Here is a 26,432-nt window from a genome sequence, read left to right on the forward strand (position 1 = left end):
TGCTGGGGAGAAGGTCAGGGCCTCACCAAGGGCTGATGAGAGGGTCAGGACCTCACCGACTATGCTGGGGAGAAGGTCAGGGCCTCACCAAGGGCTGATGAGAGGGTCAGGACCTCACCGACTATGCTGGGGAGAAGGTCAGGACCTCACCAAGGGCTGATGAGAGGGTCAGGACCTCACCGACTGTGCTGGGGAGAAAGTCAGGGCCTCACTGACTGTGCTGGGGAGAAGATCAGGGCCTCACTGACTGTGCTGGGGAGAGGGTCAGAACCTCACCGGCTGTGCTTGTGAGAAGGTTAGGACCTCACCAAGGGCTGGTGAGAGGGTCATGGCCTCAACAACTGTACTGGTGAGAGAGTCAGGGCCTCACCCAGGGCTGGAGAGAGGGTCAGGGCCTCAGCAACTGTGCTGCCGAGAGGGTCAGGGCCTCACCCAGGGCTGGAGAGAGGGTCAGGGCCTCAGCAACTGTGCTGGCGAGAGGGTCAGGGCCTCACCTCACCAACTGTGCTGGCGAGAGGGTCAGGGCCTCACCAACTATGCTGGTGAGAGAATCAGGGCCTCAGTGAGGGCTGGCATCAGGGCTGGAAGGAAAGGCGTGAATTCAAGAGAAGTCTGGGAAGAGAATCACCCCAACCTCTGTGGGTAGCTCAGTGTGGAGCACAAAGGAGACAGCCAAGTTCAAGACCCCATCCAGGCCTGGTGCCTTGCATAATCCACGGCAGGGAGAGTGAACTTACCAGGCTCAGATATGCTGAGCGTCATGTGGAGGTGAGGCAGGCCGGGGGGTTGCTTAGATTGTTGCACATGAAAATTTTAAGTTCAGGGAAGAAAGATGCACATTGGGGAGTTATTAACAAGAGTGGGGTGACTGTACCTGGGACATGAAAGAGGCCATTGGGCAGGGCTGTGGCCCAAGCAGCTGAGAGCTGAGCAGACTTCTGCAGAGCCACATTTCTGGGCAGGTCATGTACGGGTGACAAGAAGGCTCTTTGCAAACTGCAAACTGCTTGAGCCACATTCACTCTGAGCCTTTGCTTTCAGGATACATTTTGATCTGTTGTTCTCCAGCCAACATGGCCAGCCAAGTGGAAGTCAGCAAAACAGAACATGAATTTCGGTTTTAGAGAGACTGTGTGGGGCAGTACAACTCATTCGGTGAGTTTTAGAACAAGCTTCCTACTCTTTCTGGATCCTAGTTTGAATGTTCCTAACAGAGGGGATGATCACACCCTCCTTGCAGAATAATTCTGAGCCCTGAATGAGAGAGACCCTGTGGGCAAAGCTCAGGGTCAGTTCCTAGTAAACGGTCATGCTCCGGGTCTCTCCCCATGCTGTCAGCACCAGGAAGCATGAACAGAGGAAGGCCTGGTTCTTCCATAGAAGACAAGGAAGGAAGAACGTGTCTTGGAGACATGAAGGGAAGGATTCAACAAGGAGCAGACAGGGTCTGGCCACTTCAGTTACACAGATCTAATTTAACTGGCTTGTCAATGTCTTTACTCCAATTACCCTCTGTGTTCCCCCTGCTGATTTGAATGGAAAGAACACTTGCTTTGGGCTGGGAGGACACAATTCAAGTCTCATCTCTGGACTAGCAAGGGTAAGGTGTGACCCTTAGGCCATTACATTGTCTAACCTTGAATTTTCATGCTCACATCTGTGCATGTTCCTCCCCTCGAAGGTTTCTGCACAAATTGAACAAGATAATATATGTTCAAGTGCTTTGCAGAAACAGATAAGAACGTAAAGGATTAATTATAATTTCTATTACTATTACCATTACCGTTTTGGACTTTGCTTTCAATTCCTTCTTTCTTTGTCTTCTGAGATGTTCCCTGCTTTACCCAGAAAAACTCATTCATTAGGCACAGAGGATAATTCCCATATGGCCAAAGGATGCACAGCTTCCAGATCAGCTAAATTAGAAACGTTTAAATTTTTCATCTATTCCCTTGTCTGCTCTTTGGTCAATAGCTTATTCTGACAACTTCATTACCTCCTAATTACTCTAAGTTCCTTTGCTCATTTTCTGTGTGTGATAAAAAACCTGCCTAAGAAAGAAATTTGACATGCCGCGTCGACTGACTACTGACTGACAACCAAGCCTTCCCCGCTCTCTGGAAGAAGATTTTTTTCTTTATCTTCATCCAGAGTATACGTGTCTATGCAAAAGCCCTCCTGGTGCCTGGCGTGAAGACTGCCAGCCAAGATTCCTTTTCTGCACACTCCCTTCCCCTGAAAGATGATAAGATGCATTTTCTTCTCTCATCAGAGCTGATTTATCCTTTGCCTATAAATCTTTGAGCAGTCATTGAAGAAGCTGTATCAGATGTGCCCTAATCTTTGTATTACTCATTTCCTAAAAGAATCTTAATCTACTGGGCTTTAATTATATGTCCCTCAGAAAGTGCCAGCCTTTTCTTAGAAAGGCACTTTATTCTTGCAATGTGATAATCACCTTCACTCTCACATTGTCTGGAGGCTATACTTAGAAAATTGGGGATAGAAATGAGCTGAGAGGTCAGCCAGCCTGCTGTGCCCAACCTGTCAGGGCCTGCTCATGCCAGGCTGCCTGTTCAAAACACAGGCTCTCAGTCGATTCTAACCCAAGCCTGGAACTCTGGCAAATGTACGTTCAAAATGCCACCAGGTCGTTCTAATGAGAAGACGGCTGAGCGGCCATGCCTCCTGTCTATGGACTTCCAAATCAGAGATGGCTTAGGGTGGAAAGAATTTTAGGGACATGAGCCCAACCTCTTCATACCACTGAACATCCTGGGACAAGTTCCTTCTCCTCTGTGCCCTTAATGTCTTAAAAGCTGAAAGTGGGGATCATGATGCTGTAGAGAATAGTTTTGAGGCTTAGTGTGGGAAAATATACGTAAAGCACCTAGCATAGGACCTGGCACCCGGCGGGAATGTTTTTTATTCTCTTCCTCTGGGTCTCTATCACTTTTAGTCATGCACAGTCTGATAAAAACTGTTCTTTTATTCTTACTGATGCTTCCTCACTTACGTTAATGCATTCCTAATTTAATCCTCCCAGCACCACTGTGAGGATAGTATTATTATTTCCAATTTACAGATGAGAAAAATATTGTATTAAAATAGTTAAATTACACAAAATCCCACAACTCGAGTGGTGATGTTAGAGTTTGAACCCGGAAGGCCTGACGCTGTAGCCCACTGTCTCAGATATTCCCGTCTTCATCCTTCTATTTGATTCCTTCTATACTTGCCAGGACCACGGCTAGGGCGAGGGTCTCAGGGAGCCGAGAGCACTGCATATAAGATCGGTCTCTCTCCAAGTGCACGGTGGGCACATGCAGGACCCCGAGAGGGGAAAACACCTTAAAGCCGACACCCCAGGAGGCTCTCCTAGTCATCCTAGTTCATCCCTGGTGGGATCCTCCGGGGAGGAAAGAATAACTGGGAAGACATTCGGGACATGCTACCCTCTTCTGCCACCTCCCTCTCGAGAGCATGCCCAGTGGGGACACTTAATCCCTGAGGCACCCAAGTAGCTGAAGAGGCTGAGGGAAGACCAGATCTCCCCGAGTTCACATGGGCTCTGGCCTCCCCTCTCCTCCCTCTAAGGTGAAACAGAATGAAAAGTCTCTTTCAGTCTATTCCAACCCCAAGGTGTTGGGGGCTTGTGCTCCCTGCGTAAACTCACCTTTTCCCTCCTCCAAGATCTAACTGTTTGGTTTGCTTGGAGATAACAGCCCTTCCCCCACTCACCCTGACTGATTTTCAAAACTTGCCAGAGGATAGAGAGAAACAGAGGCAGGATAGACCTACAGGGCTCAGTAGTGAGCAGAGGGGAATGGCCAAGGGGGGAGTCAAACCCCGAGATCTCTTAGAGCTGTTGTACCCAAAGGGCAGCACTTTGAAACTCCAAACAACCCTGGGAGGGTGGCATTAATAATATTTTACAGATGATCAAAACCGAGGATCAGAGGAAGAGCATATATAGAACTCGAACAGCAAGGTAGAAAACAAGTATTTGACAAGAACCTACGATGTACAGCTTCTTTTATAATATTTAATATTGTTTCATTGTTACAATGTTAAAGCCTGCAGGGTAGGCAGAAATATGCAGATGCAGAGAGATACTGTGATTTAAGGAGATTACACTTGCCTTCATATTTCAGAGGAGTCCGGATTCAAACCACATTGGTGTATTCCAGAGCTGTGCTTTTTCTTCCCTCAGTGGCATGTGGCACCAGCTTCCGGCTGGTGGTCAGCGGCTCCTGTTGCCCTGTGTGGAGTGAAATCCTCAGATGACATCTGGGTTTGATAAGTGATGTTTTCCATGGGCTTGGAAGGTGGAGAAGAACCGTACATCACCATCCCTGCATGTGGCACTCATCAGGAAGTGACCCCGTCCCCGCAGATCAGGAGTGCCGAGGTCCTGAGCAGGGACAAAATGTCCTCTGGAATTAATTCCTCACTCGATTGCTGCTTCGTGTTGCCTCATTTCATACTTTCCACAAACTTTGTCTCAGAAAAGTCTATAGCTGTAGCACCTGCTATCAACAAAAGTATGATGCATTTTCTGGAATTCATGACAATGTCTGGATTGATGCACTTACCTGAATGGACTGAATAGGAGAAGAGATGACAAGGACTTTCACCCATTTCACAGATGGAGAAACCAAGGAAGAATGTCACAGAACCAGCCAGTAGTGAAATTGTGAGTCAGAGCCAGCGCTGTGATCTCCACTCCACCTTCTTGACATTAAAGCTGGCTGGGGGAGGAGGGGCGGGGAAGGAGGGAGCCACAGTTGTTCTGAGAGGGAGTCTAGGAGAAAAGAAACCGCCTCGGGTCTGTTTGCTCACACTGCCTCTGAATGAGGGTAAACAACCAGACAAGCTGCCTCAGGCAGCCCAGGAAGGAGACTTCAGCGTGAGGAGAGTGTCTTGCTGAGACCTTAGTCTCCTGCAGAGTTACAGGACAGGTAGAATGCACAGAAAAAGAACTGACTTGGGGAGAGAAGCCAGCCTGAGGCATGAGCCCAGGGGCTAAACTGGTCTTTCAGAGAAGTCCACCCCCCCTTTAGTTTTCCTCTTCTCTCCGCTCCCCTTCCTTTCCCTTCCTTTCTTTCTCCTCCTTCCCTTACTCTTTCTTGATGGTTGATCCTGAACAAGTGTTTAATTCTGCAAGGAGAGAAACTTCAAATGCCAAAAACCCTAAGACTTAGGTAATGCAAGATCAAATTCACACTAAGGTGTAAATGACTGATAGAAACAACTTATCCCTGAAGCTTTTCATTGTATATTTCAAGAACGCCAATCTGTGTAGAGCAGTGAGCTAGGCAGCTGCCATGGACAAATTCCACATCCTTAAGGATTTTAGAACTGCAGTGAGAATGCAATGAAGACTGACATCCTCTTCTTTGTGCTCACACAGCCCTTTGTATTACATCGCGAAGCTTCCATTTCATATTCCTTGAGCGCGTTCTCTGTGCCCACTGCTGTGGAGATGCATGAGGCTCGGGTCTACCTGGAGCTCACAGTCTGGCATGGGAGGGAGGGAAGGAAAAGGAGCACCATTGTCCAGAGTGAGAGACAAATTACGGGGTGTACCAAGATCATGGGAGGGGTGAGCAAACCTGGTTGCACAAGGCAAGAGGGGTAGAGGAGGATAAGACCCTATACACATTTCAAAGGACAAGAGCAAGATGGATATAGGCAGAGAGGAGGGCAAACAGACCACGTGAAGACGTGAGCTATTTATTTAGTTAGACCGAGTGTCACTCTGTCACTCTGTGTAGAGTGCCATGGCATCATCACGGCTCACAACAACCTCAAACTCTTGGGCTTAAGCAATCCTCTTGCCACAGCCTCCCAAGTAGTTGGGACTACAGGTGCTTGGCATGACTCCTGGCTAATTTTTTTATTTTTAGTGGAGATGGGGTCTCACTCTTGGTCGGACTGGTCTTGAACTCCTGAGCTCAAGGGATTCACCCACCTCAGCCTCCCAGAGTGCTGGGATTATGGGTGTGAGCCACCACGTCCTGCCTTGTCAAGATATGAGCCTTTTAAAACTAAAATCACAAAGCTAGTCAGTGCTGTACTAAGGTTTTAAGCTCAGATCTGTTTAATCCCAAAGCCAATTCCCTGGAGAGGAAGAAGTGGGGAGACAGTGGGAACTGGTTGTGTCCTTTTTAGAGGTTCCTGTTGAATGACGAGGCACCTCCCCTCAGGCCAGCCATGTGGCCTTGGGCAGGGCACTCTGTTTCTATAAAGACCCCTCTGGGCCAGGGATAGGAGGCGCTTGACCACGTGCTGCTCACTCTGGTCTCAGGCACTGGTTGGTACAGCAGTGGTAGGGGCACTAGAGTCTCTGCCTCAGAACAGGCCCCTGCCCAGCAACTGGCCAGTAGCAAAGCAGCTCTCCCTGTGGCCCCAATGGGGACAGGAAGTTCTGAGCTCTTAACATGGAAAGAATCCAGTGGTTCTTCAGGAATCCCTGTTTTCTCAGTGTCCCCTGGGGATCTCAGGTGGTCAGGTCTGGTGGGGTCTTAGGGTTCCTGCTCTGCCCTCTCCATGTCGCTAGTGTGGAAACTGAGGCTAAGAGAAGGTGCGTCCTTAGGCCACGCCATGTCCAGGGCCAGCAGCCTGGGCCCTGACTGCCTGTACTGCGCTGCCCACCACCTCTCACCTCCATAGGGGAAAATAAAGCTCTGTGACTGTGAGCAACCTCTCTGGAGGCTCAACAAGCAGTGGAGGAGAAATGGTTTCAGAAACTAATTTTTGTCTGAAAAGAGGATAGCAATAAATACCTTAAGAGAGGAATAAATTTGGAGGTTGCATGCTCGGCTAAGAAAAAATCAAAGGAAAATCACCCATTTCTGGCAAGAGTAAAGACGGCAGCACGTGGACACTGGAAAGCGCAGGTGAAAAGTTCAAGAATTCTTAGAGCTGTGACCAGGTCCATCTGCTTCTCAAAAAACCATCCGGGGCTCCCTGTGCCTAGAGGACAGAAGTAGAGACTAGGAACATTTGACTGAGAAGCATGTCTAGTTGCTGCCCATGTGGCTCAATCCATCATTTAATTCTAAAATATTGTTTTTAAAGTATCTGAAGAAATACATATTGTCGTAGAAAATATAAATACTACTGAAGGCAAATTTTACAATTGTCCTTCACCTTCTTCCAATCCAGTCCTTTCCCCAAAGTGACTACTCTTAATCTCATGTGCTTCTTTCTAGAAAATTTTCAATATGTTAACAAATATTATATTTGAAACGATTGTCAGAGATTTCACTATTTGAATTGTTTTCTGACCTATTTTGGTTTTCAAAGAATAATATAGATTTTGTGATTCTTTCCTCTCATAAACGGACATCTGGCTCATTGTTGTAAACAGTTGTATGAAATCCTACAAAGGGGAGGTGGCCAACTTTTAAGAGATTCCTGTCTTTTAACCAACACCTAAGGTGTTTTCAAAAGTTAACTGTTCAAAATATCGAAATGGCTATTCATGTAAATAGAAATTTGTGCACATGCGTGGTTATTTCCAAAAGGCGGCTTCCTATCAGCGGAGTGGCGTGTGAATTCTGATGTGGTCCTCTCCCTGACAGCGCATAAATACAAGCTCACTGTCAGTGCATTTTTTATGGATTTTCATGTTTAATTTCATAATAACGTTACAACATACACACCGTTACAGGTGAGAAAAACAGAGCAAAGAGAGGCTCAGGTCTCATGGAGTAGGATGAGGTCCCAGGTGGTCTGGCCTCACGTTTCACCAGTGGGCATTTCTTGTCATTATGAGAATATCCATTTTCAAGCAACTTAAACAACACTGGATTTAATAAAAACCAGTGTGATACAAATTCTATCTTTTTATTTAGATGTACGTGCCCGTGATATAGTTTGGGGTTGAGAACTTTTTCATACGTTTAATAGCTTTTATATATCTTGTATTAATTGTCCTTTTCTAGTCTATGCCTATTTTTTCTCATGAAGACTTTTAATAATTGATGGCAAGGAGATATTTCTGAATATTCGGATTGTTAATCCTTTATTATATATATTATGTTATCTTTCTCTGTCACATTTCTTCACATTTGTTTTGTTGTCTCCCATAAAAATGAAATTAAAAATAAAGTATTATAATTAAATATTAAAATTTTTCTTTGTGGTGTCAAAAATTTTAGATCTTCTGTAGGACATATTTCCTGACCTCAGGTAATAAAACTAGTTTTGCATATTTATATTTCCAAATTTCACTTTTAAAACATATCTTTAATAGATCTAGGTATTATTTCTATATATTATATGAATTCAGTAAGTATGAACTTTTTCAAGGTTTATTAAATTATCTTAATATTAATTTCTTGAGTTGTTACCCTTTTCTGGCTGATTTGAAATGAAACACTTATCATAAACCCTCAAATGCCACAGACTGGATTTGGACTCTTTTTCTGTTTTTCTTAATTGATTTGGCTAGTCTTGGGATAATGCCAAGTTTTAGCAAAATTAATTCCTATATTTCTAGACTATGATTTTACTTCCAATAAGACAAGTTGACCTTATTGTATTTCTTATTCAAAATACTCTTAACTGTTCTTGCTAATTTACCATCTTGGCACATTTCAGAATCAGATTATTAAGTTCTATTTTTAAAAATGGGATTTTGATCATAATCCCTTTGTTTTGTAAATCGGGAAATTGAGATCAGGGTGAAGGTGGCACTTGGTCAGGGCCACACATATGTAAATAGGGTGTAAACAATTTATTTCCAGGGTGGGCACCCTGTCCTGATCAGAGGGTCACTGCCCCAAGGACCTCACCCACAGAAACTCCTACCTTCCCCACCCTTGTCCAAACGCAGACACCAGAGGGTCCCTCAGTTTCCCTCACTTTCCTCAAGAGCTCCCCGTCCAGCTTTCTGTCCTCCCCTGAGCCTGCACACATCCAAGATTCTCCCCAAAGCAGCCCTTTCCACACTATATGGCCCTGACCTGTCAACATGTCTTGCGGGGGGGGGGGGTTAGTCTCCAGGTGGACTCAGGTCCCTCCCTTTCATTTTCTGCTTACCTGTGGCAGCTGGAAGCAAAGGCATCTTGCTTTTATAAGACGACTGTGAAGAAGCGCCTGAAACCAGCTGATGGAAGTGAAATCCTCTTTGAAACCCCCCAGGGAGGGTCAGGAACAGGCAGGGGTGATGGTGCCTTTTGGAAACCGCAGTCTTTTTGGAAAGTCTCTTTCGGTGCCGGTTACTTGTTTGTTCCCAAGCCTTTCAGCTTTTCTTTTTCTACCACACGGCAGAACTGCTCTTCTTTGCCCCGTGGAAGTTGGGCCTTGCAACATGGTCAGCTTTAGCCAACTGAGAGTATAAATGATGTGTGTCACTGCCAGGTGGCACCTTTAACAAGCCGTGTGTGGGCCACCCGCTCTCTTTACCCAGCCCAGTTGAGATGGCGCCCACTGGCACAGTTCCCTGACTGACCACACTGAAGAAACTGCTCTGCCCACCGATGGCGTTCAGGCAACAAGAGAAAAGCGTGGTTCTGTTAAGCCACGTGGATTTGGGGATTGCCACTGGAGGGTAGTCTAGCCTGGTTTGACCGAAAGTGGGAACCCTATTGGGCTTCTGTGGCTTCTCTTCTATTCGGAAGTTGGGGAGCTTGTACTGTAAGCTTTAGTGCCCATATCTTCTGGGTTCCCCTAAACTCACTTCTTCAAATATACTTGACTCAGATTTTCTTGTACTTGAACATTTCTTTCCCTTTATAAGATGTTTGCTCTGCAGCCAAAAGAGGCTCCTTAAAATCCAGACAGAATGTTGGTGATTATAATGTAGTCTTCTGAGAATGTGTCAAGTATAGAGAATCATAAATTTGGTTTTACACAAAACACAAACCTCATTGAATTTATTCTCTGAAGTTCCACCAAAACGTCTAGTTGGTTGTTTCCTTAATTCATCAGTCATTAAGAGCCCTAACACAGGCCAATCCCAAGGGGTCAATAGGGAAGGAGGGTGGCCATTTGTTCAAGGAAGTCACATTACAGTTGTTCACGCAGGTTTTTATTTTTGTTTTTAAAACAAAACAACAATGATAATGATGGATAAGGCTGTAGTGGAGATTATGTAGTCTTGGGAGGCACAGAGCAAGATGGACCAGACTTAGTGAGGGCAACACAGAAGGTTTCATAGAGCAAACGCATTTACGTTGGGTTTTAGGGAATGTACAGAGGTTCAGGAAGTGTGTCAGAAGGAAACGCATATTCCCAGCAGTGAGAGTGAAATGTGTAAGGACGTGACATTATGTGGCCACATTCTAAAGCTTAGTCTTAGCCATTGTGACATACAGATAATCAAAGTCCTATAAGGTCAGGCGGGACATGCATGTGGGTGAAAGAGGAGGCCATGTCTGCCACTGAGGCCTGCTGGGGACGGCGCCCGACAGTCAACTCATGTGCAGTCCCTTCTCAGCTCCGCGTCACTTGTGCTCAGCCCAAGTCCAACACGCCCAGATTGTCCCCACCCTCTTTATTTAGAAAAGCCAGAAATCCAGATTTCCATGGCAAATCTTCTGATTTACACTTTGTGGATAAAACAGAACTCGTCGGTAGGAGCAGGGATACTACTGAAAATACTGAGCAGTGAGCATGGCGGGGGCGCTGAAGACTCAGACGCACGCTGAGGGTGACAAGCTGGGCTTGGTGGCAAATCCTGGCTGAGCAGCAGTTTCACAGGGGTCACATCTGGCCTGCCCCGAGGCCACCAGTTTGTGAGATCCCACACAAAATGAGAAGTGGAGGAGTAAGCATGGGAGTGGAAGCATCGTGAAAGGAAGGCTGGACTTGGCCCCAGTACATCTTAAATAGACTGTGTCAGTTAGCTATTCCTTTGTTATAAAACACCCCCAACTGTCTTACATTAACTCAGCCATTCATCTAGCTCGCGATTCTGTAGGGCAGCGTCCGCGGTCAGCTGTGAGGGCTCGGTGGGCAGGAGGGGCCTCTGCTCAGGACTCTCTTTTGTCGTCCAGATGGTCTCACATCCTCCAACCAGCTGGCCCAGTTTTGTTCACATGGCACAGGGTTCCTACAGCAGCAAGAAAAATAATTGTCACCACCCCGTGCTGCCCTGTGCTTTCCTGGGTCACGGTGGCTAACAGCTGAGGCAGAGAAATACAGGACAAGAACTGTGACCATTTCTGCTTTCTGCCACATTTACTATTAAGATTGTAGCAAACTTTATTAGTAAAACAGAGTAGAGATGATCGCAACACACAGAACGAGTGTGACCAGTCTGGGATTATCAGTGCTGCATTTTGAGTCCTTTTACATCACATCACATCAGGATGTGTCCAGATTTAACATATGTGAGGTCTCTAAGTGATGCGTGTGAGCCGACACTTACCCAAAGGAAGCTTTTTGGCATGAAATACCTCCATTGTATACTCTGATAATTGTATACCTGCAACTGGCACTGTCTGGTAGTCCATGCTGCAGAAATCTGAAACAAATTCCAGATTTGTTTACTATAAGCAACCTAAACTAACCAAGTACATCCTGCTGAAAGAATTCTGTTAACAAGGACTCCCGTATCATTCCACCTTAAAAAGGGTGGCAGGCAGACAAGCTGCTGATCTTTTGCTTCTCAATAACACTTTAGATTTTGACCTTTAATCCTCACATTCATAACAAAGCATCCAATATTTGGAGTAGTTTGTTCCCCCTCTGGGCTGTGGTGGCTGTGTCTGCTCATGCTGTGGCTGTTCACATGCATGGAAAGTATTTGCCATTTACTAATAAGAGATTATGCATTAAGGTGTATTTAGTTTCTGTAAAGCCAAAACTTTGATAAAAATAATTTTCTTTCATTTTTCTGTATAAAACATCAGGTAACTGAATATTTTACCTGGAGGGGAAAGGGGTCTGTTAGACAGAAAAAAGGTAACCTAAAACTTGAGCTTCCCTGATGGGTTTCAGAAAGGATTCTAGAATACACTCAGTGTACCGTTCTCTGGGAGGTCACTTCGGGTAATCCACCTCTGGGCTTTATCAATACCGATGAACAGGATTATTGCCAAGGTGCCTTCCAGAGCTAACATTTATTTGAGGGTGTAGAGTGGAGGTGTCAGATACAGGTTTAGGAAGAGTGGAGTAAACTCTGTCTCAGTCGACCGTTTCTAACACCCTGGGTAGAGCACATTGTCTCTGGAACCCTGGGTTGAGATTGTATCTTGACCATGGGGAAAATGCACTCCTTGATGTGGCCCCAAGAATTCCAGAAAGCTATACTCTGATCAAAAGATGGCAGGAGCTCCAGGTCATTAGAAAGGTTCAGGTTCTTCCTTTTGATCATCTGCTGGCTACTTATCCCAGTGAAATGCAAAGCTGCATGAGTGCCCGACAGTCTGAACACATCAAAAATGAGGTGGAAGTGGAAGGTCAACTTGAAAGAGTCAGAGAATGGCTCTCCGCAGATCCTGAAGCTTCAAGTGAAGAATAGCCACCAAGCCAATCCAACAAAAAGAGCCCAGGTCAGATTCTGTACAGGGAGGTACCAACGAGTCTGCACCCTCCAATGTGGAAGTTCAGCTGCACACAATAAAGGCCACAGCCACAGGGCCCTTCCAGGTCACCTGGGCAGTGCGTTCTGTCCAGGCCTGGGATGGTTGAGATGTGAGTTTGTGATATGATGCACAAAGGAAATAGAAGCTCTCTGTTTTCATGATTATATATTTATTTAAATGAGGTCGATGTAGCCTTTCTTGTGTGGCATCTTTTATTTTGTTCCCTGAACTACCCACCATTCAATCTGTCTTCCATGAGGACCTCGTTCTCCCTATTAGGCATCCCCCATTTTGGTCTCCTGTGGATGTCAAAGGGACCGGATTTTCATCCTCCCCATTCCTGCCCTGGGGTAGGCAGTGTGCAAATGTGACTGGGGCTTGGCCCGACAGACACTCTCCCCCAGATTTTGAATTCTGAGCAGATGACATGGTGACACACGGAGGCTGCTGGCCACTTCCACCGCAGAGGAGAGGCAGGGGTGCAACAGTGGTGTTCTGCAGAGATCAGGACACTTACGCTGCACACTGCTGCACAGGTGCTGCTGGCTGGTCCACCGCCGCAACATCCACACCCCCTGCCTTCAAGCCTCCTGAAAGTTACCCGAGTCTCCAGGAACTCACCAGTAAAATCCCTGTCTGCTGAAGATGGCTGGAATTATTTTCAATTGCTTTCAACCCTCTGACTGATACCTACAAGACATGTAATTAGCAAATCAAACCCACAATTTTGTGGATATTATTCTTCAGGAAATGGTGTAGTTTTAAGATGAGGCTGATTTAAGTTAAATTGGAGGGAAAACATTAAATACGAGAACAGTGATGTGTGACTACATAACACCTGTGATTATTAGGGAGACCGTGAAGTGGTTCCATCCCCTAATTTTACACAACATCAATTGAGCCCCAGAAAGGCTGAGGAATACCCTAAAGGCCCCTAGTACCTCAGTTTTCAACCCTAACTATAATCAGGATCCCCAAGTCTGCATCAGTCTCACGACCCAGTGAGCTTCCACATTTAGGATCCTGCAGGTCACTTATCCAGGAGCATCTTGGGCTCTGAATTCACAGATGCACTGGTCAGCAGCCAGTACTTTCATTTTTGTTCTTTTTTTTTTTTGACAGAGTCTCACTCAGTTGCCCTGGAGTTGAGTGCTATGGCATCATAGCTCACAGCAAATTCAAACGCTTGGGTTCAAGTGATCCTCTTGCCTCTGCCTTCCGAGTAGCTGGGACTACAGGCACCTGCTACAACACCTGGCTATTTTTCAGGCTAGTTTTTCAATTTTTAGTAGAGACAAGGTCTCGCTCTTGCTCAGGCTATTCTGGAACTTCTGAGCTCAGGCAATCCTCCTGCTTTCGCCTCTCAGAATGCTAGGATTACAGCTGTGAGCCACCACTCTTGGCCCCAGCATTTTGGTCCTTAATATCTTTGAAAAGACAAACTCTTTTTCTTTCCTATCTATTTTTTTGTTCCCAAATTTGATATTGACAACCCTGACAGCATGGGGCCACAAATACTCAGTTTTTTGTTGAGTAATTCACTGATGAGGAATAACACATCCTCACCTCAAAATAGTACTGAACAGATTCATCTTTATCATTTGGCCCCTCAAGAAACATATGCTTCAGCCCAGCAGCAATCCCCCTTGAAAGTGGTACCCAGCACCCCAGCCAGTGGCTCAGTGGGAGATCTGTTGTGCAGGTCTGTACGGGAGGTCCAGTTCTGCCACTTCCTAGCTGTAAAGTGGGATAATAAGGCTTCCTTCATAGAATTATTTTGATCAGGGACTGCATGTAAAGACCGTGGCACCAGGCTTGGCTAAAGACATTCCTTCCTAAAGAGTGGTTTATCACACACAGGTCATTTCACAATCATCAAGATGTGGAAACAACCCAAGTGCCCATCAACTCATAAATGGATAAATAAACTGTGGTATCTGTACACCGTAGAATACTATTCTGTCATAATAAAGATGGAGACTTTACATCTTTTTTTATTTACCTGGACGCTTTTGGAGAGTATCCTCTTAAGTTGAGTATCACAGAAGTGGAAAAGTAAGTATCCGATGTATTCAATATGAATATGAAACCAGTAGATGAACAACTACAGCCCCACAAGAGAGAAAAACATAACTAAATTCAAGTGGGGAGAGGGGGAGGAGGAAGAGGAGGGGGACGGGGAGCGGGTGTGGTGAGCCCTCACCTAATGGCATAATGTAGGGGTACATGGCGCACCTCCTAGGGGAAGGGCTCGACTACAACGTGGAGTTTACCTCACAAATGCAAATAATGTAACCTAACTGTACCTTTATTTCAATCTGAAATTAGAAAAAAAAAGAGTTGCTTCTTTTAGGAAATGAGTGGTCATTTCAGGTATTTATCGTGGTGTTGGAAGATCATCTCACTGATATGTGGTGTATAGATTTAGCGGAAACTCCTCAAAGAGCAACCAGCTAACTGGAGGTCGTCACACTTGACTGGATCACAAAGGGCCCAAGGTAGGTCAGTGGGTGGAAGGGTGGGGGCTGGGGAGGGACAGATGCAAGGGGTACTTGTGCATTTGTACAGCAAAGCTATCTGACCTGGGCTTGACTGTAAAGCCTGGGGGAGGGTTGATGGGTTGAGTAGTAAGAGTTTAAGATGATTCCTAGGGCTTTTCTTGGATGTTGCGTCAATAGCAGGGCTTCCAACAAAGATGTGGAATGACAGAAGAGAGGCAGATTTTGTAAAGTAGAGATTGACTCTGAAGTATAAGCAAAACTGAAATCAGAAAGTGAAAACCAAAGCCAAGACTAGACATAGAAAATATAATTAAACTCCTGGGTTATTTATCTACACTTGTTTGAAAATCCAGATATTTTTAAATCCACAGAGCAAAACACCATAATGAAAGCGCTCTGGATTTGGATTCAGACGACCAGGCACTGATTTGTGTCTACCTACTATGCACCGTGTAATTTGGGGAGAATCACTGAGCCCATGGAGCTTCAGCTTTCTGATCTGTAAAACAGGGGTGATGACGGTCATTCCTACCACCTGCATCAGCTGGCACACAGCGTGCAACGTGGAGGGACACTCACCAGCCACCTCCTCATCCTCAGAGTCTCCATCCCTGGTGCTTTAGGCCATCGAGATATGGGGTCCCTCATGCAGTACCACTCAACTTTGTGACTCGGAGGACCACAAATGCTTCTGTGTTTTGAAAAAGCAGGTGCAGAGTTCCAAACCTTCTGGATGCCTTCCATACCAGGGCTTGCTAAGAGACTCAAGAGCAGGACAGCATGCTTCTCTGCGGGAACGTGTGGCACTCCCTGCCATCTGCCTATGGCAGAGAGAAAAAAAGACAATGTTCTGTCCTCAGCAGGAACCGCCACTATCAGGAAGATGTGGAACAAGATCTGTGGCATTCAGAGCCCAAGGAAATGATCACTGACAGTTTTCCACAAAATTCACTGTGGCCAGGATGAAAGGGCACATAGAAATTTTAATGGGAAGAAAGAAGGTGGATAAATATTGAAGATTGAGAGGGAGGGAGGGAGGAAAGAAAATTAGAAGAAAGGAAGGAAGGAAGGAAGGAAGGAAGGGAGGGAGGGAGGGAAGAAGGAAGAAAATGGATATGGAGGTTGGAGGGAGGGAGGGAAGGAGGGAGAGAGAAGAAGCCCACCATTCACTGAACCAACTTGGTGGCTCAGGCAAGGTGCAAAGCTCTTTCTCGTGCCTTCTGTCATTTGCTTCTCACAACAGCTCGTACATTTTAGAGGTAAATAAATTACAAGGCTAACGCTGACAAAGGAAAGTGACTTACCCAAGATCACTCTAATGTTCTCAGCCACAGCCTATATGCTGCCACTAGATCGTGCCCCTTCCCCATCCCGCCCTCTATGTACTGAGAGGGTGAGCAGCGGCCAAGGGCAACTACAAGGTGGTGCACCCCAAGGAGAGCACAGTGCCCTCTTAGGGAGAAGGGGTGCTCTATGGTCTTCTGGGCTGATCCCCCCTTTTAGGCTGGTGTGATTGATTTCTGGGCTCTGCCAGTGAAGAGGAGAGAAGAGAGTGACCCTGACAACTTGGCATTCAGAGGGGGGCAACTGGGATGATAATGGGTTTCCAGACCAAGTGCAATGGTTGAAGGAGCTGAGAGGACTTGGCTGTAGAAGTGACCGTTGCTAAGTTTAGATGGGCAGCTTTCCTGAACCAGCTCCCATCTGAAATCAGGATGGACATAGTGGCAGCCCCCGAAAGCCTGGTTCTGGAAAACTAAGAATTTTGTTTCTCATGGGGCCCCACCTCCAGACCCTTGATTTGCCACTATTTTCAAAGTAATATTCTTTATATATTTGTACCATGTTTGTGAAAAAGCCTGAGAGCGATGAGGAGTGTTAGGTGACTTGGAGCCCCTGATAGATATGCTGAGACACAGTGAGTCTCTTCTGGACTCAAATATGTGCACCTCGATCAGCAAAACAAAAGCCAAACCAGCGTGGAGACCAGCCTCAAGCTCGCCACTCTCCTGGAGCACTTCAGTAAAGTTCTTTATCCAGGCCCCCTGAGTGCGCTCCCCTGCCTGAGTTCTGATCAGTAAACTGACCTCTGTCTCCTTGTATTTTTAGTGAGCCATGCCTAGATGGTCTCAGGGAAGTCCCCCCAGTGAACAGACAAGATTGTTGGGGCTCAGAGAAATTGAGTGACTTCCCTAAGGCCACAGTTAGTGTATGGAAGAGCCAAGATTTAAATCTACACTACCCTAGTCTCACTCCAAGGCTTATATTTTTGTTTTCATTTCCAAGTGTTTCTACAACAAATAGACTTGTAAAGTGCCCTATAGAAAATGTGTTTTCTCTAAAATGAATCTCAAGCTGGACACTCACAAGTGGTCCCAAGAGTCTTGGGGTGATGGAATATTCTGCCTTTCAAAGAGAAGGAACTTATAATTCACAAATTTGCCTCTCAATTAACTGAGCACTGTGGCTCTTTATTTAATATTATTTCTACATAATCTAATTTTGGCTTCAGGTTCATGGGTCTGTAGGGAGTTACTGATAGTTCAGTTCCAAATGAATTCAGCAGCATTCCTGGATTCCTGGTTGTTAATGGATTCATCCAACTGTTCTGAGTTTCTCCCAATCCTTCTTGAGGTGACAGTAGAGGAGAGGACACCCCTGAGACAACGGGCTCACTGTGGGGTCACTGGAATTGCTGAGCTCTCCTTCTGCCAGCTCACAGCCTGCCCCAGGCTGTATTATTCATGCAAACTCCTCTGCTGAGCACCTACTATGTGCAAGACATTCTGCTGGTTCTGCCTGAGACACAGAGGTGGTATGAAGAAAAAGTCTCATTCGGTCAGGTTAAGTCACTAAAATCTCTGAACTGCAGTTTCCTTATATCACACAGAGTCTGCTGTCAAGGAGCTTGTCGTCACTTGTTCATTTATTTACTCCACTAATATTGACGGAGAACCTACTATGCTATGCACTAGGCACGTTTCTACTGAGAGCGTGATGCCACCCTTGCCGGAGCTGATGGTCTCATAAGGAACGTGAGGCCTGTTAGACAGGCAGCAACTGTTCATGTGTTTGATCCACAGTGGGGGAGAACAGGGGCCCATGAGAACACAAAGAGTCATTCCTGTTCGGAATTAAGGAGTTGGGTCCTCAGTTTACCCTCAATATGAGTAAGGGTCAGTGAGGAAATTAGCAGAGGTGGGGGAGGAGCAGCCCTGTGGGGTGATCTGCAGGATGAGAAAGAGTAAGTGATGTGGGGAGATTATGGTGGTTAGTGCACTCTGAGGGAAGCTGAGAGTGAGGGTGATGGGAAGGAGGGAGCGGGGGGGACAGGAGCGTGTGTGGAGCATAAAGGGCCTTGTCAGCCCAAAGAAAGAGGCTGGACTCCAGCCTGAAGACAGCAGGGCGTGTGGAGGATCTCAGAGGGTTGCAACCTGCACAGATGTAAACTGTTGACAAATTGCTGAGCTGCACTCTGCAGACCTGATGTGGGCATGGGGACACTGGAGGCTGGAGCAGTTGGACCACAGGGTGACCAGGCCTTGGAGAAAGCAATAAAGGTAAATATAAGAGGGACTGATCTGAAGGAAAATCTAGAGGAAGTGCCAGCAGACGTGATAGAAGTAAAATGAGTTCACGTAACTGCAAACGTTAGACTTTTAGAGAAATACAAAGCAGAAAGTAAAGGCAATTCACCTAAAGCCGTTTCCCCACTTTATGAATTAGCGACACTTAAATTATGTTTTCTATATTGGAATACCAGATCAAAGTCATTCTACTCAAGATTTTAGAAATGCAATAATATTTGAAGAAGAAAGAGATGGGAAGACTAATAGTGCAAGATGGCTTTGATTGCAGGCTCTGGAGGGATTGAGGACTCAGGAGGTCATGGGACATGACCCCAGACAATGACAGACAGAGCAAATGAGTTTCTTTCACTTTAATGAGGGCCAGAGTTTCATTTTCATAGATTTATTAAATTATGCTTCACCAATGGAATATTTAATTTGTTTTAGAAAGGGAGGAAATGTCTTGGTTTCTCAAAGGCATGGGGATGTAAGGCTGTTGGCCTTTTTCTCAGTATTTGGCTTGTGACATGGTCTCAGAGCTGCAGAGAAGCTGCCAGAGACAGAATCCCTTAAAAGTTTTTAAAGCATAAGAAGTCCTCTCTGGTGAAGGTGATGTCTCACGTTCTCTGAAAATCACACCCAAGCCTTTGTACTCAAACGTGTGAGCAGAAGTGGAGGAACACATTGTCTGGAGGAGACCCGTGTGGTGTGGAGCACCTGCTTTCGCCCAAACCAGCTGCACAATCTGGGGAAATGGCCCTTCTAGTATGTTGCCCTATCTGTGAAATGAGGTTGGTGATATTCCACCTCCCAGGGTAACTGTGAGGCTCAAATCACAGCATTCTTGCCACACTGCCCTGACACTCGGTTACATTGTCTAGAAGAAGATGACCATAAATCCAGACTTGTCTACCTTGAAGCTTGTTGAGAACTCAAGGGAAGACTGAGGCTCAGAGTAGAGAAGGTGTTTGTGCAAGGTCACAGGACAGCCTGGTGTCAGAGCAGCAGCTAAGACCCTGTAACTGTCCATTGGGCCCAGGTCATTGGTGGCCACTCTCTGGCTTTCTTATGTCATTCACTAGTTCAGGGAAGTGAGCTTAGAATCCCCTAGTGTGCAGTTGAAAGCCCCCTTGGGGACTCTCCCTTCCAACCTACATTCAGCAGCTTCCTCCTCTGGCCCAAGTTGCACTAGACACGTCCCCTCACAAAGATCTTTGTCTTACGGTGGGTCTGAGGGAGCCATATGAACATTGTCTCCTGCCCCATAAATTCTGGACGCATAGAGGGCGGCAGTTTTCTTCATGTCTATAAGCCCTCCCAGTGTCAGGTCCTGCCTGATGCTATAGGCACCAAATGAAGTTGTCAGAATTAAACATGTTCAAAGAAATCTGCCATCCACATTGTTTTCTTGAAGAACTTAAAATGTGCAAAAGAGTGGAGGGGAACACTTGATGGTCTCTGTCATTGCCCAGTGTGAGCTGGTGCTCTGAGTGAGAGAGATTCTTCCTAGACCACTTACTGACATCCCTGCTGCCCAGGCAGCTCCTCTATGATTCGGGTGTCTGGATTTGGGTTAACAGGCAGAAAGGGAAAAAGTCAAACGTTGACAACTTGACTTTAATTCTTTGAAATATTCTCAGGATTAGAGAATGGGGAAAGTGTTTAATAATGCTATCTGGGATGTGCATGACTGTTTTAAAGAAGTGGTCTGTTGTCTGTGAAGCCTGTGGCACTCCACCTTGGCACTTAGTAGGTCCTCAGTAGATGATACCATATCTCACTTTTGTTTACCAGTTACATTCTCCTAGATCCAGATATCATCTTCCTAAAATAATGCAAAGATCTCTTCCTTTAGTATAAAAAACCAAAATTTCTCCATTCTGAATTCCCTTTACCTGGAATTCTAGAATATTAACTTAACTATAGCCATTCTATATTTGGGGCTTTAGAGAGAGTACAGACCAGGTGTGAGTCATTTCATCTTGTGACTTAGAGAGTGTGTCTTAGAGACTGAGTCATAAAATCATAAAGGCACAGAACATTTGGGTGGGAGACCACAGGGAGAAAAAAATTAGTTTCTCTTGGCACACAAATGATCCTGAAACAAATCTGTAACAAAATGTGAAAACTGAAACCTGGTGAAAAGCTTCATGATAAGCCCCACGAGAAAACAAGGATAGGAAATTCAAATCCAGATCCTCATGTGGGGAATTTAGGAAGGAAATGTTCAGAGGATCTTTCTAGGACACTAGCCTCCTCTTTCTCATTGTGGTTTTAAGAGACTTAAGGCTACTTTTATCATGGGTCATTAAAAAAAAGAAAATATATATATTTTAGGTTTAAGGGAATGAAAGAGGTTTAAGGGAATGAAAGAAAGAAAATTACACAGGAGATTTCCTCAAAACTGCTATTGTATTTATGGATGCCTCCTCAAGTTTGCTGAGTCTTCAATGAGGTCACCCCAAGAGCCTTGGGATGTGTTGAGCTCAGACTCCTGACCAGGAAATGCAGGGGATGGAGGCAGAAAGATGTTCTGCTCTGGGGATAAAACCCAGGGAATCTTGTTGCTTGGGGACCAAGCTGTTCTTGGAGCAAGAAACATGGGAATGTTTTCTCTAAGCCTAGGCGGAATTCTTTTGGGTTGAAAAAGAGCCAAGGTGGGGACATCTGATTAATGGGGATGTCCCAAGAGGGGGTGGGGTCCCATCATCAAGAACCTAGATTCCTAGGGTCTCAGGAAGAAGGGGAAGCATCCACCCACCCAGAGCTGCTTCTGTCTGGGATGGGGGAACAGCAGAGGACTACCTCAGGGACAGGATTGCTGAAGGGTCCAAGAATGCCCATGCCTCTGCCTGGTCCTCAGATGCTAAAGGACCAGATGTTGGTGGTATCCAAGGGGGACCTTTCCTATTCTTTTATTTCTCCTCCCTCAAGAGCTGGAGGGATCAGAAGCTGCTGTGAAGTTGGGGTTCAGGGAACTGAAGGAGCAAAACTTCTGAGAAGCCAACCCCACAGTCCTACCCTCTCTCTACAGACTTCAGCCTAATAGCATCAGACCAGGGGGAGGAGAGAAGACTTGCCACCAAGTCATGCTTAGATTTTTGGCTGAGATCTTCGAATGCTCGATGAATTGAGACAGTGGTTGAGACTTAAAATGACTGTGGAACCATCAGTTATCTGAGAGTTATCCAAAATGCCATGAACTTGCCTTGTTTTCATCATCCAAGGGCAGCTTCAGATTTCCCTGTTGAATATCTTTAAAGAGTTGGTGGGAGAACACGATATAAGTGCATTTTGCAAGCTATGCTTTTTCAACCTGCATTTTATGAGCCATTGTCAAGTATCTCTTTGAAGCTGTGAGGAACAGAAATTCTTAAAAATTACTTAGGAATAAGAAATGGCAAATGGATATCTATTGTATAAGGTCCCTTATTATTCACTTAGAATGAGCAAAATGGCCCTTGTGTTTTCCTAATTTAATGTCTTATCCCCATTTTTTTAAAAATGTGAAAGATATTTGTCAGAGTCTTTATGGTGACCTTGCTATGGCTACCAATTGTAATACCCTCCTGTTAGGAACTTAAGTTTATTGACCTTAGATTCTTATCCAAGAAGGTTTTTATGAGCAGAGTCTTTGGGACTGGGCAGAGCAGGGAGAGGCGGTCATGTTTATACACTCGTATCACCCACCGTCAGCCTGTGTCATTTCAAACCTGTGTTCTGTCAGTGGACATACTTGGATTTAGCTAAAACCTCTGGGGTTGCCTCAGTCTACACTTAAGTTTTTCTTCAACACTTAAGCCTAAAAACAGAAGCCAACACATCTAACAACCTCCTCTCTGTCATATCACACATCAGTTCCTAAAACCTGGAAGAAAGAGGTAGATGTCTTTAAAAGGTATAACTTCTGAAGTCTATTTAAAGTTACAAAGAGAAATAATAAATCATTTATACCAATGCCCAAGGCTTCTGAATTTCTTTAAGCAACTTCTTTTCTCAAATTTTCCTTCCCTAAAGTAGCTATCCTCTCTTCTCTCTCCATTGCCTAAGACCCTTGTCTTGGCTCCATATCCACTTACAGCCCCTGAAACTTGATCAACTAAATAAAGCTCAGTCTTTGGCCAGAGCTTGACCAGCTTCCCCTGGGCTTGCCCTGGCCCACTGAGATGTCTCAAGCAATCCCAGTTGCTTCTGGATGACGAGTGGGGTACTGATCTGGCTTAGTTGCTTTTGATGCCTGTCTTTCTAGGACACAGACTTTCCTTCTGGGGGTGTTCTTTCCCTACAGCCCTGTCTGGTACTAATCAGCTGGGCTGGATCTATGGAAGGAACTTCCAGCTCCCTGTGAAAGGGGCCTTCACAGGTAAGAAGGCCTCTGAGAGGAAAAATATTGAGACAGTGGTTGAGACTTAAAATAACTATGGAACTATCAGTAAATAGGGCCAATTCCCACCAACTGTGATCTCATAGGCAAATTAGTTTGTTTACATGCTCAAGAAGAGTCCATTTCTTCCTCTCCTTTTATGGAAGAAATAGATATTGTCAATCATTTGACCAATTAAGTAAGTTCCTTCAGCTTTGTCCCTGCTAATAAGCCCATATTCTCTCTCCCATCCTGGTGCCAGTGTGCTGTCCACAGAAGAGCTGAGGATAAGGGAAGACTTAGAGGGTATTCACAGCAGTTCCATGTGGAAGAAAGAGAATGCTCACCCTTTGCAGCGTAAGAGGACAGAACTACAACCAACACTGGCATGAAGAAATGGGAACAGAGTTTCGCCCACTCTAAGGAAGAACTTTCGGACAGGTAAATCTAACTAAAAGGATTGCTTTGCAAAAAAGTGAGCAGGGCCTCATTATCCAATAACGTATTAAGAGGCAGCATGATGATTACCTATCAGAGACTCCATCCAATGCCCTCTCACTAGGGCACAAATGTAAACCTGGCACTTCTAGGCCCATTCTATCTTTCAGAATCTCCAAACATGTGATTTCTTAAGAGCTGGTAAATAGGTGTCCCTCCTGTCCTGGATCCTTGGCAAACACTCCCGACCAACGATAGCTCTCTTTCTTGTATGCTCTTGAGATCTTTCTCTACCAAACTTCTATCAATCAATTCTATTTTGCATCTATAGTTAGTGTAATGTCCAAAAGCATTTGATACAAATCCAAGCTTGAAACACATGTTCTATGGGTTTGACACAGTTGCTAGGATACAGTTGTCAGGGGATCACAGCTGTGGGACTCCACTTCCTTCATGGAATGTAAACCCTATAAAGATAGAAAAAGGTCTTACAGTTATTCATATCCTTCAATGGAAAATTCAGGGTACTGATCTATGACATTTCGGACTTGTTATGAAGTAAACAGGATCTACCACCTCATGGCATTGGTCTGCTCTGGCTTGCAAACACCCTGGGAATTCATCTTGCATGCATGCACCACTCCCCACAGTAGGCTGCCCAGCTATTCCTTGTCTGAGGCAGAGTGGAGCAAGCGCAAAGATTAACAGTGTTTTAGGATGAGTATTGATCTGTCATCCTGTAAACGTGAAGAGCCCTAATAACAGTCAGAGTGTTTTAATATTTCTACCACAAGGGAATCCATTATTATTATTATTATCTGCATGAGAAATGGTTTTTATCTTTCTGTCCACAGCACATAGCTTGGCATGAAGTAGATTCTCAGCTAATGATTTTTGCATGTTGAATATATGATTGACCCTCAACTTTTGAAGTGTTTCCACTAAACAAATTTTATTTCTTTGTACAAGTAATTGTTTCCGTGTCCTAAATTAGCCATAGACGTGTGCCACTCGTCAGACAATAAGTGCAGAACGGCAGACCAGCAATAAACACTCGATCAAACCGAGCTGCCGTGGCAGACACTCTGGTCTCCGAGCCAATGACAAGCCTCCTCCCTCTTCTTCGTCTCTTCAGAGCCTACCTCTCTGGACGATGATGGAATGAAAACGCTGGGGCCTTACACTCCAGCTTGCTTATAGAAATCAATTGGAGCTGATCAGACATAAAGAGAATTTTCTGTGTTTAAGGAAAGCTTACAGAAAATATTCTTCCCTGTACCACGATAAAAATGGATTATAAGCCCCCCCCCAAAAAAAAAGGCCAAAGCATTTGTGCCTCCCCTTTCACTTTTGGTATTGTCATGGATTCTCTAGATGGCAATGTGATTTATGCATGGAGAAGAGCTGGGAATAAATACCTCGGTCTTTGATGACATCATAGACATCACTGGCTGCATTAGTTCTGGGACCACATGCATTATAATTTTCTTGCATGTAGCACCACTCCACACCATAGGCTGCCCAGCTCCTTCCTTGTCTGGGGCAAAGTGGAGTGAGCACAAAGATTAACAATGTTTTAGGATGAGTTCAATTAAAATTAACAAAATTGGCTCACCAACGAAAAAGGAAACTCTAAGTTGATCATTCAGTAAATTAAATTGCTGGTCAAAAATCTGCTTGTTACTAGAAAAAAAGCACTACTGTTCAAGTCACTTTCCGTTGGATATTCTGCTATTTCTAACTGAAAGAATGTTAATGGGCATTATTGTTTAACAGGTTGGCTCGCCTGTGAGAACTTGTGCATACCTACCCTGCCACAGAGGTTTTGGTAATGGGGGCGGGGGTTGCTTGTGATCCTACAGTTACCTGTGGGAGGTCCACAAGACAAACCTATGTTTCCATTTTCCAGAGAGACAAAGAGAGATAATGGCTATTGTTTAGGGCCTTGAAAGACTGAATCCTATCTTAGCTATTTTCTAGCTGTGAAAATGTACTAGTCAGACTGAGCTGCCATAACACATACCGCAGATTGAGAGATTTACACAACAAGAGCGTAGTTCTCACAATTCTGGAGGCTGGGAAGTCTGAGACAAAGGTTCCAGCTGACCTGGTGAGGGTCCTCTTTCCGTCTTGTGGACAGCTGCCTTCTCACTGTATCCTCACAAAGTGGGGAGAGAGAGGATTTCTCTGACATCTTGGCTTATAAGAGCACCAATCTCACCAATTACATCATCTCAACCTATTTACTTCTCAAAGGTTCCACCTCCAAATACCATCACATGAAGAGGTGGAGCTTCAAAATATGAATTTGGGGAGACAATTCTCATCCCCCCACAAATTGGGATACAATCCAGCTCATAGCAGTGAACTTGGGCAAGGACCTAACACTCTGAAACCTCTATTTCATGCAATGTGATGCAGAACAGCAAGACTACCCCAGCTTGCTGTAGAATTAAATGAGATAACACAAGGGAGGTGCTGAGCACAGAGCACACGGTAGAACTCCATCACTGTGCACGACCATGTCCATTCTCCACCTGTGGGGGTGTGAAGCAGCTGAGCAATTTTTAGTTGCAGACACTGACCATCTCTTGTTATTCCTTCTAGGAAGAATGCCAGGCCCATCTGCAAAGGGAGCAGTTTGAGCCCTCAGAGAAGCTGGAGGGTTATGGAGAGAAGTGAGTGTAGCATTGCAACCCCTACTCTAAAATGCTGCCCTACTCCGAATCCTCTCATTTTTCACTGTGATTTCTGAACACTACTAAAAGTGACTCAGACGAGCCATTCTTGTAGTGCATCAAAGTCCACCGACCCTCTCATTGTCTGTTAGTAGAGGCTGATCCCCAGGCCTGGAGAACCGTTCTCCACTCTCTGCCTGGCTCCTGCTTCTTCCCTGAGGCACAGCCCAGCCATTCCCTCCTAGGATCCTCATTTCCTGCCCATCTCTCTGGGTCAGATGCCCCTTCTCTAATGGCCCTAGGTACTCTATGCTGGCCCCTATCACAGAATCATTCATGTT

The sequence above is a fragment of the Otolemur garnettii genome, unplaced genomic scaffold (genome assembly GCF_000181295.1).
Source record: "Otolemur garnettii isolate 467f Iridium unplaced genomic scaffold, OtoGar3 scaffold00062, whole genome shotgun sequence".
Lineage (NCBI taxonomy): Eukaryota > Metazoa > Chordata > Mammalia > Primates > Galagidae > Otolemur > Otolemur garnettii.